The 14,056-nt window shown below is 38.7% G+C and overlaps 1 protein-coding gene across 5 annotated transcripts in view; it reads right to left on the reverse strand.

Moving 5' to 3' along the window:
- The window catches only part of RAB27A (RAB27A, member RAS oncogene family), a 32,976-nt gene that overhangs the window by 15,578 nt on the left and 3,342 nt on the right, over positions 1–14,056 (reverse strand). For 2 of the 5 annotated variants that reach the window (XM_030228460.2, XM_030228459.2), the window contains exon 2: positions 4,734–4,851. The exons of 2 other annotated variants lie outside the window; for them this stretch is intronic. The gene's annotated coding sequence lies outside the window, so the exon portion shown is untranslated. Of the gene's footprint in view, positions 1–4,733; positions 4,852–5,854; positions 5,874–14,056 lie in introns of those variants that run through there. One more of the 5 variants, XM_050978681.1, reaches the window with a different exon arrangement.

Here is a 14,056-nt window from a genome sequence, read left to right on the forward strand (position 1 = left end):
AGTATAGAGGATTTCTAACATTTTGCTCTTCTAGTTATTTCTTAGCAAGTTAAATGCTTTCTCGTTATTTAGGTGCCATTGAAATATCCAAAAAATTTTAAGTCCATCAGAACTTTTCTGAAAGCAGCTAATCACAAGGCATCGTGGCCTTTTGGAGCAGGACTAATGTCATTCTTCCACCAATCAGTGAAAACATCCTGTTCCCCAGAACATTTACTGGTTATCAAAGTTACTGACTGAACAACTAAGCCATATCCATTTCTAGTGAGATGGAAAACTATTATCTATGGATATCCAGCACAACATTAGGAATAATAAGTTACTGGTGAAAATAGTTAATCAATTTCTTAAATAAATGTAACAAAAAGGACAAAATAAGTTTATAGTTATCTGTGGGAAAGCATGGAAAACTGTCAGTTAAAACACTGTCCAGCAACTAGAAAAGGTTATTCTTCTCCTCCTCCTCAAATCCACCATCACAGGATCACAGGACAGTCAGAGATGCTAAGCAAGGAAGGGTACACAATGGACAGAGACTGAAGGATAGATCTAGATTGATAAAACTGAGGTTCACAGCTAGCACTCACTTCTCCCAGTCTTTTAAAGATCAGAAAATCTTGACAGAAGCATGCTGTGCAGAGTTCACTGGACCTACCAGAGGTCATGCTGCCATGGGGAGCCAGTGAGAGCAGTGCAAGCTGGCAGCAAGACACTTCAAACAGTTCAACAGGTGGGTGGCAGCTGTGAATAATCTGCTCCTAAGAGGTCTCAAAAAGAAACCAAGCCTTCTGTTTCAGAGTCTGTAATAGCTACAGTCTGAGAAAGAGATTGTTCAGCCAGTACTGAGCAGGACTTGTTCAGTAAACATGTTTGGAGATAGTGTATGTGATGCTTCCATGTTTCATAAATGCTATGAAAAGGTTAGAAATAACTTGCTGAGAATACTCTGGCCATAACTTAACATGCCCATTACATAACGAAACACCACTTCTGACTGAAATAGGCTGTATTCAATAGGCCACAATTTGTTCTCTTGAAAAGTCACTAATGTGTAACAGCAAAGCACAGATCTTCACAGAAATCGTTGTGTCACAGCAAGACTGTCACTTTGGAGCATGCTTGTGGCCCAAAAGTATCACTCAAACTAAAGCAAAGCTAAAACTACAGTGTTTGAATGGGCTTTTTCAGGAATTGAAACCCATGCCCCTACTTCCACCCTATCCTCCCTTGAACAGCTCTGGAACTGCAGCACAAATTGCCATTGCCCAAGCCTTCTACTGAGGCCCTGCTGTCTGCCAGACTACTCAGACAGTGCTTTGGCAAAATGCTGGCTTCAATTCCTGTCCTAGCACAGCTTTCTAGAGCCTTAGGGAAGGCATAATTCAAAAGAAGCACTGATTAGCAGCCTGATCTGCTCAATACAAAGCTTCCATTCAAAAAGCCTGCTGTTTTTCAACCTGAATTGCCAGCAATATTTATCTCACTGCTCAGATCAGAATCCCATAATACAGCATGAATTATAGTTAAATCCTGATACTCAGCAAAGACTCCTGAGATAAACAGCACAGCAAACCAGAATTTCTTACACTAATTGGTGTTATATAGGAAGGAACTTATATATAGGTTATATATGGGCAAGGAAAGCAAAAAGCAGCACAGGTCTAATGCCACAGTTTGCCCATACCTTTCCTTTTCCTTATTCCCAGATGGAGGGAGGGCCCCAAGATGGCTGTAGAGTAAAACCTCACCTGAAACCTGGTAGCTGTTGCCAGCTTTTCATGCTGTAGGTGCCTTCCTAAAGATTTCTTTCATAACATTTCATGCACACAAAACATCCTCAAGTTTCACTTGAGCTGACCTACAGTCACAGGCAATTCCCTACCTCAACCCTTAGAAGTCTTCAATTAAAATTCAGAATGGTTCTGTTTATAGATAATAAATGGCTTAGCAGCAGTGAGCTTCCAGAACAAGCACTTCCATAACCCAAGTTCTAGAAAAAATATAAAAAGCTTTTCTATGAAAAGAAATTGGCAGTCAGAATGCTCTAATTGATCCAAGCAGTGCAAGTTTCCTGTCAAAAACTGTGTCAGGGAAATGTGTATGCAGTTATCACACCATACATTGCATACAAGACTGTGCTGGCTTGGTGAGACACCAAATAGAAATGTTGTATGCTTGTGAGGAACTGAAAAATCTCACACAAACTGCCAAACTAACTTCAAAGAACAATTCTACACCATAACTGAGAAAGGCATCAAACCTCTGAAATGAAGAATGGAATGTAAAGGGTAAGTAATAGGAAAGAATCTGTTCAGCTATGCCCTTCTGAGCACAAGTCACAAGAAAATGGGAGTATGTAATGGTAGTGTCCCACAAGAGTTTCTAAATGAAAAGTCTCATTAAAGTAGGTGCTGGTGTTTCATCTTTGCTAAATAACTGGCTTTGGCTAGCAGTATTTGGTTTGATTTTAAATCAGTGCATGCGATTTACTATACAAGAAACTAAGAATCCAATAATGAGATTTCAGTAAAAATAAATTAAGTTTGAGAAAAAAGAAAATCTCAGCACTAATCAATACAGCTGCAGTGCCTATAGTGGAGCTGGGCTAACCAACCCACTCACTCCTAGAGAATTGCCTCACCAAGATCCCAGCTTTTCTGTTTATACCAACAGTTGCATTACAATGTATCAAAACAGATTTTTTCAAAAGAAATTTTATCCCTATGTCACAGTGTTTAAACAAATTCAGAAGCAGGAACTACACTGTTTCTTAGTTATGAAGTAAAACATTTTAGAAGACCAAATAAAAGTTGCTAGTTTTTCTCCTTCCCATTGTCTAGAGCTTATTTTTCTCCTTCTACTAGGATACTTCCACATCTTTTTCCATTACCTGGTTTTAAGATTTTTTGAGGTAATTCTAAGTTTTCTATAGTTTCAGAATTTTTGTTTGTCTTTTTTTAACTTTTGTTCTTAAGGAAAAAAAGCTACGATTTCTCTTTAATGCCATTGTTAGTGACATGCTTAGAGAAGCCCAGCTGAATTAGATTCCCAGCTTGTCTTTACCAGGCTTAATTACTAAGGCTATTTTGTTTAAGACAGTGTTATAAATGTTGGAAACATGCAAGTATACTGAAATCCAGGAAGACTGTGGTGAAGGAAAGGGTAGCAGCGCTGAATGTTAGCATAGTGTTTTGCAGTGTAAAAAAGAATTCCAACATTATCAAAATTTAATCCTCAAATAACTTAGGCTATTAGAAATCACTGTACTAAAATATGCTAAAAATAGTTTCTGTAACACATTCAAAATGCACATGTAATGCAATAAATGAAAGTATTATGTAACAGTAAATTACAGTGAAGCAGTTACAACAACCAATCCATCCAGACAGCAGAGGAAAAACAAAAACAGAAAGCCAAGCATCACTGTTTACAAAATCCTTTTTCCCAGTTATTTTATATAAACTTTTCATATGCTGGGGATGTCTATAAGGAAACAGTATGAAAATATATTTCTTAAACTACATTTATTAATTTCTCTGTTATAAACATAAGGCAGCTGTTGATGATCTGGAGAAGAAAAGTCATCTTAAGACATTCTCTGCTAAACATCAAATAAAACCCTGGGAAAGCCTTGTGACCTCCAGAAAAGTGGAGAAGAATAGTGTTTTCTGTTCTCTGAACAACTCCTTCTTGGTTATTTACAGTCTATAAAAACTGGAGTTTTGGTTCATGATGAGGAAAATGCTGGTAAACACATGGCTAGAAAGGATGCTTGATTACAAAATCATGCTTGGGGTGGCATGGCATGACTTAGTGAGATGGGTACATATACTCAGAGTTTCTTCCTTCCAAAGGAGATACAAACCACAGTAATAACAGCCCACCTTCCTATTGCTTTTAAGATAGTTAATTTTAAGATTCAAGTCATTACTATATGATTGAACAAGGAATGTGAACTAGATGAGCTCTCATGGTTCCTTGCTATGTTTTTTTTTTTGCAATTAAAAATAACAGCCTGTGCAACACACCATGTTCATGCCTTTTATCATCCCTTTAGCAAACATGCTAGTGCACAATGCAGTTAAAAACCTTGCCATTCTAAAGGACAGTTTTATTCAGTATAATTTATATTTAAATGCTAATAGGAACACAGGAAGAAACGGAGGAGAAAAAATTTTAAGCACTGCAACATTTAAAAATACTGAGTTAATTTTTTCAGTATTTTAAATGTTTTTTGCACAGCACACTCTTACTATGAGGGGTTTAATTGTACCTTCCCTGCAGAACAAGTTTTGACAAGTTTGCCACAGAAGACAATGTAGGCTGATGACTGGGGACCAGAACAGGCATATGATGGCTCCTGGATCCAGACATTGCACACTGCAGTCATTTTATTTATTTTGTTAATAAACTTACCCTGGTTTGTATTTAAGTCTGACTGATTTATTTATGAAAAGCAATGACTAAATACATACAAAAGAGCTGCAGTTTTGTAGTTTAACCCCAAAGCCTGTGTTACACAAACGAAATATACTCCCCAGCTTTACTTTTCCCTCTAGAACGGGAGGATGCAGCAATGCTGAACTCCCAAAATCAGAATATTCTAAGCAGCTTGTGAAAGTGCAGCAACAGTATTTCAAAACTCTGAACAGAGCAGCTGGCACAGTCAGCTCAAGGAAAACAATGTAATAAATCTTCTGAAAATAAACAGAAAAGAGAAAGTGTTTACATACCTATGTTTAACAGCTGAGAATGGATCTGTAGTTTTCCAAATGTGCTTCACTGACAAGTTTCCTGAAACAGGTCAGATCTCTCGAATACCATAGTCATGCAAAAAGAGCCATTTCTCATCTACAGGAAGCATCAGCAGAGAAAGAAATAAAACCAAAATAGTGTAGTTCAGACTAACAGCTGTAACATTCGCAGGGCATGGGAAGCTGCCAGCCCCACACAAGCACCCTCCCCACCTAATTACATTCAGCTGCTTGTCATGTGGTCTTACTGACCGATCAAGTGATCTCTTTTCCCCCTTTTAAAAGTGAGCAAAGCAGCTAACTAGATCTCCCTAAACTAGGTAATACACCCCGAACCTTACATAAACTACCGACCTTCCTCCTTACCTAAGGGAGAGGAAATTGCAATGTGCAAGCACGACTTTTTCTAAGTATACTAAAAAAATACAGCAAACACAGTAATCTACAATATTGAAATACGGCAAGCACCAAAGTTTCCCAAACTGGTTTATTTTTTCACCTTTACAGACAGCAGAAAAAGCTACTGATTACAAAACTGGCAAAGACGCCACAGAGAGAGACCACATGAGCAGGAGCTGGAAGGATTTGGGAGGACAGTGGCAGCTGTACCATTGGGCTTTGTAGGCATCTGTGTCCAGTCCTTTCTGCTGAACCACTCCTGATGGCAACAAGCTCCAAGAAGATATGAGAGTGAGGATGTTGCCAGAAACTTTCTCAAACATAGACACTAAACCTACAAGCTCCTGTCCCTGCACAGTCCTAAGAGACACATGCAGACATTTTAAACATTTAAATAACTTCAAGGAAATAAAGCTACTGCTTTAACATGTAAACCAACTCTTCAATGAGTCAGTTCACAAGGGCCTGTTAACACAGGCCCCCAAAAGGCAGAATCCACAGGTCTGCCCCAGCTTCAACAGCAGTGTCTGCACTGAGGCAGTCACTGCATGGAGAGCTCTGCATCACACCCAAGGGATGAGACAGGACCTCCACAACCCTCTGCAGCCCCATGAGGCCTCGTCCCCTCTCAGACACCCCAACATTGGAGATGCTCACAGGAGAGCACTGAAAGCTGTGGGCAAAGCAACTTTTGCACTCACCATGTAAGATTTAGCTGATGTGAGCTTCTGCAGACAAGTGTCCTTGCACAATCCTTTCTTGTCTCAGTTTCTTTCCTCAAGCTGCTTCAAGAGCAGCAAAGAAAGGAAATTAAGGTGGTGTCTCAGGCTAGTCTCCAATCTTATAATTTAAGAAGTGCTGCAGACAGGCTGCTACAAATATTTAACATATGGATTCATCTACCAGTAACAAAGACAACTCCACAAGCTTCTTAACTCTCACTTGTTTCAGTGCTCAACTATCTTGACTCTTTTCATGTGAATCAAGGCAATTTTTTTTCCTTGCCCTGGTGAACATCTAAGTTGTATTATACAGAGCTGGAACACTTTTTCATGCCCTGCCTTAGCATTTTTCCAGCATTAACTAAAATCCATTTCTTTGACATTTAGTTACATTTGTAATTTTTAAAACTCTGCCCATTCTTGGCTCAATCCAATCTTCTGAAAATTTTCACCAGTTTTAAAGGAAAAGGCCCTTTTTTGCTCCCACATGCAATTAAAAACCAGAATTGTGCTCAATTTTTAGCAACATGCACATTTTTAATCTTTAACTGCTTGCTTCCCTGATTGATACCAGCACATTTGCTTAACTCTGAAGAAATATTCAGACCACAAGCACACTAGAATGTCTGGTAACTGCTCCAAAATGCAGAAGGAGGAACAGATAAGAAGTGTTGATAGACAAAGCAGCAGTTCTCCTGCCATGTTGCAAACAGCCCTGGGGGGTAACTACACACACTAAGCACAAACTGTCTGGAAGCCTCAACTTCAATCTTTCTCAATGTAAATGGAGTTCAGTCTTCCATACAATCAGATGTTTGCCATCTTTAATGGGAAAACAATTAATAAATAATCCCCAGACTTCAGTGTTTTATTTCAGGATGAAATGAGGCTGCTCAACTTGTCTCTTGCCAACTTGATGTGGGGAACACCAACTAATTCTTCCTTCCTCCCTACCAGGCAAGGGTTTTATCCAAAACAGTAAGACTTTGCCAGAAAGGTACAGCTGAAATAAAGCTTTCTTTATTTCAGAGGGTGAGGGTGAAGTTCTGTTGATTTCAAACTGGAGAGTTATAAACTGGGAGGACATCAGTGTTTGGTTATTTATAGTCTCTGTTTTTAAACAAACACGTTTGCAGCCTCTCAGCAAGTGCTGCGCAGGCAGCTGAGGCAGCCCTGCTGTGGTGGCAGGAAGCAAACACAAACCAAGCAGCAACAGCTGGAACAGGAACCACTGCAGGCAGCCCAAGATGAGCCTTCCTCCCACTGCTACCCCAGTCCTAGGGGGTTGTAGGTGCTTGGACAATTACTTAGTTTATGTAGGGGATCAAAATTACTGAAACTGTGAAATGTAGTTTTGAAACTCCAGATCTACAAAGGAATACCTATCTACTCAGTTATTCAGTATAAGCATCAGAATATCTGCCTTCACACACTCCATACCCTTGAGAAAAGTTGCAGCTGTCCAAACTGTCCTGTAGCAGACGTTTCTTCTATAAAAAAAATGCTGCATTCTTACCTGCCTGAAGAAATAAAGACATCTGCCACTGGAGAGAGGACTAGGAGAAGAACTGGATCTAGTAACAGCCCATTTCAGATAATGCTACAGACCTGTTTTTAAATCAAGAGCTGTGCCTAACATCAGTGTCATCTGCCCCTGCTCTGCAGTAGCATGTCAGTACCTCAGGGCAGAACTGAAAGCACCTGAAAGGAGGAGATAAATTCCATAAAAGTCTTGATTCTTTTGCTTTCCTCTCACCAATATCCTTCCAGGAAAAAAAAAAAACAACCCACACTCACAAAATCAGCTTTCACAACAGAACTGTTATAGCTAAACTTCTAAACTTTGCCAGGACCAAATAATGAAATATCCCTTCAGTGATTAAAATAAAAGTAGGTCAGGCAGGCCTTCCTGCTACCCAAAGGCACAACTGCTAAATATTTAGTAATATTATAAAGTAAAGTAAAACTTTCATAATGTTCTTTCAACTGTAAGCCAATCTAGGCAATTTCTAGTTATGGTGAGAGAGCATTCTTTTGGCATTGTATGTGATAAAGCATTGGCATATTTCAGATCTATTGCATTTTACATATAAAGGAGGTTCTTAAAAATAATCCCCTCCAAGAGAGACTCCAGATAACTAACTTCCAAGAATTACCAGAGTCTCTTCAACAATAAAAAGTTAACAGTAAAATAATCAACAAATTAAAGGCATCGGTTTTGCTTTCATAGAACATCATACCGCCTAAAGGCAGGAATCCTTTGCAGCAGCTGGGTACTCAACATCAGCACTTCAAAATACTTTAGACCAAACTCTGTCATCAGAAAAAACATCAAAAGACTGCTTCCCAAATAGGATTTATATATGGTTATATTTGACCTCAGAAAAGATTAGTAAAATGATCCCAAACAAACAATTCTAATTGATCTGTTAATTCTGTCAAAACTGCAAGCCTCTGCCTCCACACCACTTTGTATTATGCAGTCTGTCCCAAGGCAAAGCCAAGTGGAAATGCCTATTCCAGATCTGAATCAAAAGGGGAGGGAAAGAACCCTTTAATATTTGAACCGGGTTCTCTCTCTCTCTCTTATTATAGTTCTGAAATATCAGAAAGAAAACAGTATTAAAAAATACTATTGTACATGTCCTTGTATAAGATGGTACAACACCAAGAAATGGTCAAACCAGGTTTATTTAAAATAGCAACAAAAAGTGTATGAATAAACACAATTATTTGTTTTGAGTGAAATGAGTAAATGTGATCATTTTGTAGGCAGGAAATGGTATTTTGGCAACATTCACACTACTCAAATTACATATTCTGTACTCAAAAGAACATTTAACCTAAAGTTGGATGAATTATTTGACATGCTACAGTTCTTCTGTGAGTCTGTGCTGGCTGACATTTTTAAGACCTACGAAGTGCAGGCCTGACTGCATGAAGAGAGCCCCTGGAGCAGCACTGCATGAGACACCAGTGGCCCTGCATTGGGTGAGAAGCTGTAAAAGCACACCAATAATCTGATGTCTCTATCTTCAGCCTGAAGAGCTACAAATCTCATTTTAGATCAATGATCTTTATCTACTTTAAAGGGTTGATGACTAAGTGAACTTTTTTAATTAAAAAACAGTATCTTTACAGGAAGCTACTGTGCCCATTTAAAGGAACATGTGCACTACAGCTACCTAAGAAAGGATTTTCAATGTTTTACAATCCTGTATTAATACAGCTTTGAAAGTTTCTGTCATATTTTTATCTACACTTCAGCTTAATTGATATGTGTTTATTCTTGGCACTACCTGATCCAGCATGTTATTTGAAAACCAATCTCAGCAGATCTGGGTTTTCTTTCCAGCACAAGAATATCCTGTTCACATCTTTTTTGAATCTACTTAATAGGGCAAGTGGTTCATCATTCTTCTCACAAGCTGTCAACAGTGCTTTTTGCACTTTAACTCTGCTCTCAGGAGGAAAAATGGAAAGGTTAATTATGTGAACTATGTGGCAGACAGAGAAGTCTGCTGCTTCTGAGCTACAGCAAAGTATTGCTTCTGCAGTGCATTGTTTGATCTTCCATGCAATAAAGCACATGAAACCAAATTAAACACCTGTGATGCCTATTTTTTTCTACCATTTCTTAAACCATGAACACCATTAACATGAGAGCTCCTTCATATTTCCATTTATTCAGTGACTCCTCAGGTTAACTAACCTGACTGGTTGATCTGCCTTCCTTCAGGGTGTGCAGGAGGAATGGGTGGGCTTGGAGAGGTGGTGATTCTGCAGTACCTTACCAAAGTAGGTCTTTCAGTTCCATTGGCCCCATTCCACTCCTTGTGTGACTCCCAATTACTAAAAACGTTACTGCTCCCACTCTTCATGCTCCCACAGGATGCTAGGCTGAAGAAAAATTCCCTAAGGCTCGACACACCACACTGGAGATTATGAATGCAATAAGGACTTCTTGGAACAAAGCTCCAAATTTGCAATGCAAAAAACAAAGCTGAAATGAGGACATGCCTCTTAGCCTGGTTTCCTAAAGAAACAAAGCTCATTAGAGAGGGGCAGAGACACTGAATTTCTATTATTTCTGCCTTCCCCCCCAACATTTGAATCTGCTGATCAGCTTTAACACTCCTTTACAGAGGGGAAGAAACCACAAAGATGTGAACTTCCTGAACACTTTGTGAAAAAATGGCACATTGGATAAAGGGAAGAGTGGGATGTGTGCCTTCCCTGAAAGCTGGCAGTTTAGAGTTTCCAGTTCTGCAAGGAAAACCCACCAGCTGCCCAGGTTGTACCTGCTGCAGCACATGCTGTGACAGTCATTCAATTTTACATTTACTTTCAACTTGGATTTAAAAGACACTACCTATTTTAAAACCAAATTAAATTTAAGCACATCTATTATTAAAAAGTGAATGGAATTAAGCCAGTGGAGTTTTGCCATATCAGCAGTTCAGATTTGGGGGAGGAGGAGTTGTCTTCTGTTTCAAAATCTATTTAAAAGCATGATTCCACTTTTGCAGCATGCTCTTTTCACAGGCCTTTCAAAGCCTGGTCTGCAGCTCCTCCTGACACACAGCAGCATCTCCAGACCTGTGGGCTACATCCAAACTGACAATTCTAGAAAACTATCAAATTAAGATTCATATTTACCTCTTCCATTTCATAGATAAAGAACATTTTAAAAACTACTACTTTAACAACTCTAACTTAATTAATAACTCTAACTTATATTATCCAATCTAAAATTACAAGACTTTTGCTATGATATTTAGAAGAAATACAATCAAATCAGGCAGTACTATCTTCAAACTTGGTTAACACCATCTCTGTACAGAGATGTCTATCCTGACACCATTCCAAGAAAAAATATGGAAAAATTAAGTATTAGTCAGACAGTTCATGCCCTGACAGAAAAGATCTGTCAAGCTGAATCAGTGTTAGAGGAGAAAGTCAGTGGAGCATGTGCAGTTACGTGCACAGGATCTGAAAATGCTGCATGAGAAAATCTGTTGGAAATGGATAATACCAGCAAGACTAGAACTGCCCTGATACCTGTATTTTGGGTCACATTCAGTCATGCATAAAGTTTGGTTAAAACAAAACAAGTGGGGGTGGGAATGAGGAATTATGATTACCCTTTGCAACCGAAAAAAAAAAAAAGCCACCATAAAAAGACCCAAATTATCCAGGTTTTTTTGCTGTAATTTGCATTCTGAATGTAATCTGGGTTTTCAAGCATACATGGAAAGCACCAGCCCCTGGCAAGAACTGCAGCAGCAAATCATCTTATGCAAACCTTGCACAAAACCATTTCACAGCACAAGCAGTCTCACAACTGTGAGCCTTGAGCGATACCCTGAAATTCTCAAAATGCACCACACTCCGTGAAACAGTCACACAATTATCAGCAGGGATCTCCAGGAGAAAGGTCATTTCCCTCAGCAACTACCAATATAAAATACCATAGTAGCAAGACTGGTGGAAACAGGAGAAAAACAGAAAACTTGCATTTTTATTAATAAAAAAAAATTATTCCCCCCTACACACCATACATGCTTTATTGGTCCTTATCACCACTAGCAGCCTTCAGTCTAGTTCAAATATTCCCTTTCCCCAAGGATGTTACTGGAATGAATTGTTTTCCTCCTTTCAGTTCACAGAGCAACCATTTTCCTTACAGCCTCTGGGTGATAAGGGAACCAAATGAAATATCCCACAGTTATGAAAATAATGAGCCAGGCTTTAAGAGTGAGACTGGGCTGACTTTGGGCATCAGCACTTCTCCAGAGAACCTTCATCACCTTCTAATGACATAAGCTTAATAAAAGTATTATAAAAATTGTGCATCCATTGTTTTCAATTTTGCTTTACATTCTGCTGTTTCTAATTCAAACCTGAAAGGAGCTTACATACCTGAAAGCCTATCCTTTCCAACTAAATAAACTGCCCTAATAAAAGGCATTGCTTCTACCCATGGAGCTCTCCTTACCTGAAAGTATTACTGAAGAGTCAGTTTTTATCTATTTGCTATTTATTCCTTTATCCTGTTATCGCCTTTTAAACCAATAGCAGTACACAGCTGCAAAACTGCAGTCACAATCTCCAAACTTAATTTGGACTCAGCTACTTGATTTGTGTAGCAGTGTCCTTATACCCATCCAGTGTTCCATTTGCACATAAAATATTTCAGCAAGGTGTACTCTTTACAGTCCTTCCATTCACATATCACCTGTACACAAAGAATTACTGCAGAACTGTACAGTTATTGTCAAAATTTTTTTGCAAGTGTCCACAAATTTGACTTTTCATTTAAAAACACTGATTAAATATTAACCAACTTCTTTCATCTGTTGCAAATCACAGATTACTAGAAAAGATGTACTCCTGCTGAGTTTGTATCTTCACTGCTGCTTCCTGCCCCTTTGCTACCTTACTACCAGTCTTCACATTGTTTTCCACAAGTGCCTTTTTCTGACACTTGCCAGAATTTTGGCTTGATTCTTACCCGTTTCTCATCAGTAAAAGTATCAGACATAGAGAAAGAAAACAGCTATGAGAAATTGGTTTGCAAACTCAGGAAAATATCACTGCACTGGTTTACACTTTGATATTATCCTCAGAGCCATAGAAGCAAGGACATTTGCCTGTTTTTTCTCCTCCTGTAGACTAAAATACTGAAGAACTTGTTAGGTCAGCTCCAGAGTGCTGAAATGTGCTCGTATGTGAAAAGAATTCCACCACCCAGGATATGCAAAACTGTCACACACCCCCCAAAGCATCCCCAGCCCTTTGAAGCCACACCAACACCACAGGAAAAAAGTGTGCTGGTTATAGGTCATATTTTAATCTACATGCCATAAGGCTTATTAGATTGGAAAATAAATCACAGGCACTGAGACTACTTATTACTAGAAATCAAAAGTAAATTCTGCTGGTTTATGTATGAAAATACAACAATGTAAGGGTGTTCCAGAAAAGAAAGTCAGGGCTAGGACTTATGCACAAAGCTGCACTGGAGATTAAAGGATCATTAAATCATTAAGTGATCTCAGCTGATTTAACATGGCTCAAGTTAGTCCTGCCTCCTAATAGGGGTGCAGTTCTGACTAAGAAGAGAAAAAAAGAAAGGAGGAAAAGAAACCTCATAACCAGATGTTATATCCAGAGAAAGACTGGTTTGGAACATATTTGTATAAATAGAAAAAAAAATGTTTCTGCTAAAAAAACTGCCTTATAGGTTAGAATTTATCTATCCATGCTGTACTTAAACAACATTTTTAGGCATGTTTGAAGCCAGTGCTGTAAACTCAAAGATTGTATCTGCAGCACTGAGTGGTGTCTACAAAGCAAGGGGAGCAAAAGCAAGTTCCAGAGCACTGTATGCCCAGCCCAGGAAAAGTTCACCTATGAGCAGCTAAATAACTCTCTGCAGGACCAACCACAGGTGCAGAGTACAATAATGCAGCTTTAATACAGATGGAAATATTTGATGATTAATTATTTATAAATGCAACTTAATTATTTGCTGAGGCATCAACAGGGGGAAAGGAGTTCTCATTCTTTATATTCCACCTCTAGTGCCAATTTTGCCTGTTTCTTCAGATCAATTTAAGTTCTAACCACCTCTGTTGACTGTGACAGACTGATCTTAGTAATGGTGTTGATCTGCAAGTGCAGGGTTATGCTGGAAACTGACAGACCTATCTCTGGTCATTTACCAGCATGGGAGATCCCTGGCAGGAACAGCACGACCAAGAATTCAAAGGCACACTGGCGTTACTGCACGTAATAACTTGTTTCTGTAAATGTCAAATGTTACTTAAGAATTCTTTTATCTCACCTTATCTTCTCTTTGAAAGAAAAGGAAATGTGTCATCCAGTGATAAAATACTGTGTTTAATGATAGTGATAAAACAAACTTACAGTCTGGTTTTAGACATCTGGTTGCTCATGAGAAATTTTGTTAACTGTGAAAATAAACCAGCGTAAGTTGTAGCACACCCTCTCTCCCAAACTCCTTTGTGCAAGAGATTAAGTAGATGTAAAATCAGAACCCTGAACGAGAAACACAGGAACATGCTGTTCTTTTTTCCATCTTTTCAACCATGCTTTTGAGACATTCATTTAGCATTACAAATACCATTCCTACATTTACCTATCAACATTTGAAAG

This window comes from Serinus canaria, chromosome 10 (genome assembly GCF_022539315.1).
Source record: "Serinus canaria isolate serCan28SL12 chromosome 10, serCan2020, whole genome shotgun sequence".
Classification (NCBI taxonomy): Eukaryota; Metazoa; Chordata; class Aves; order Passeriformes; family Fringillidae; genus Serinus; species Serinus canaria.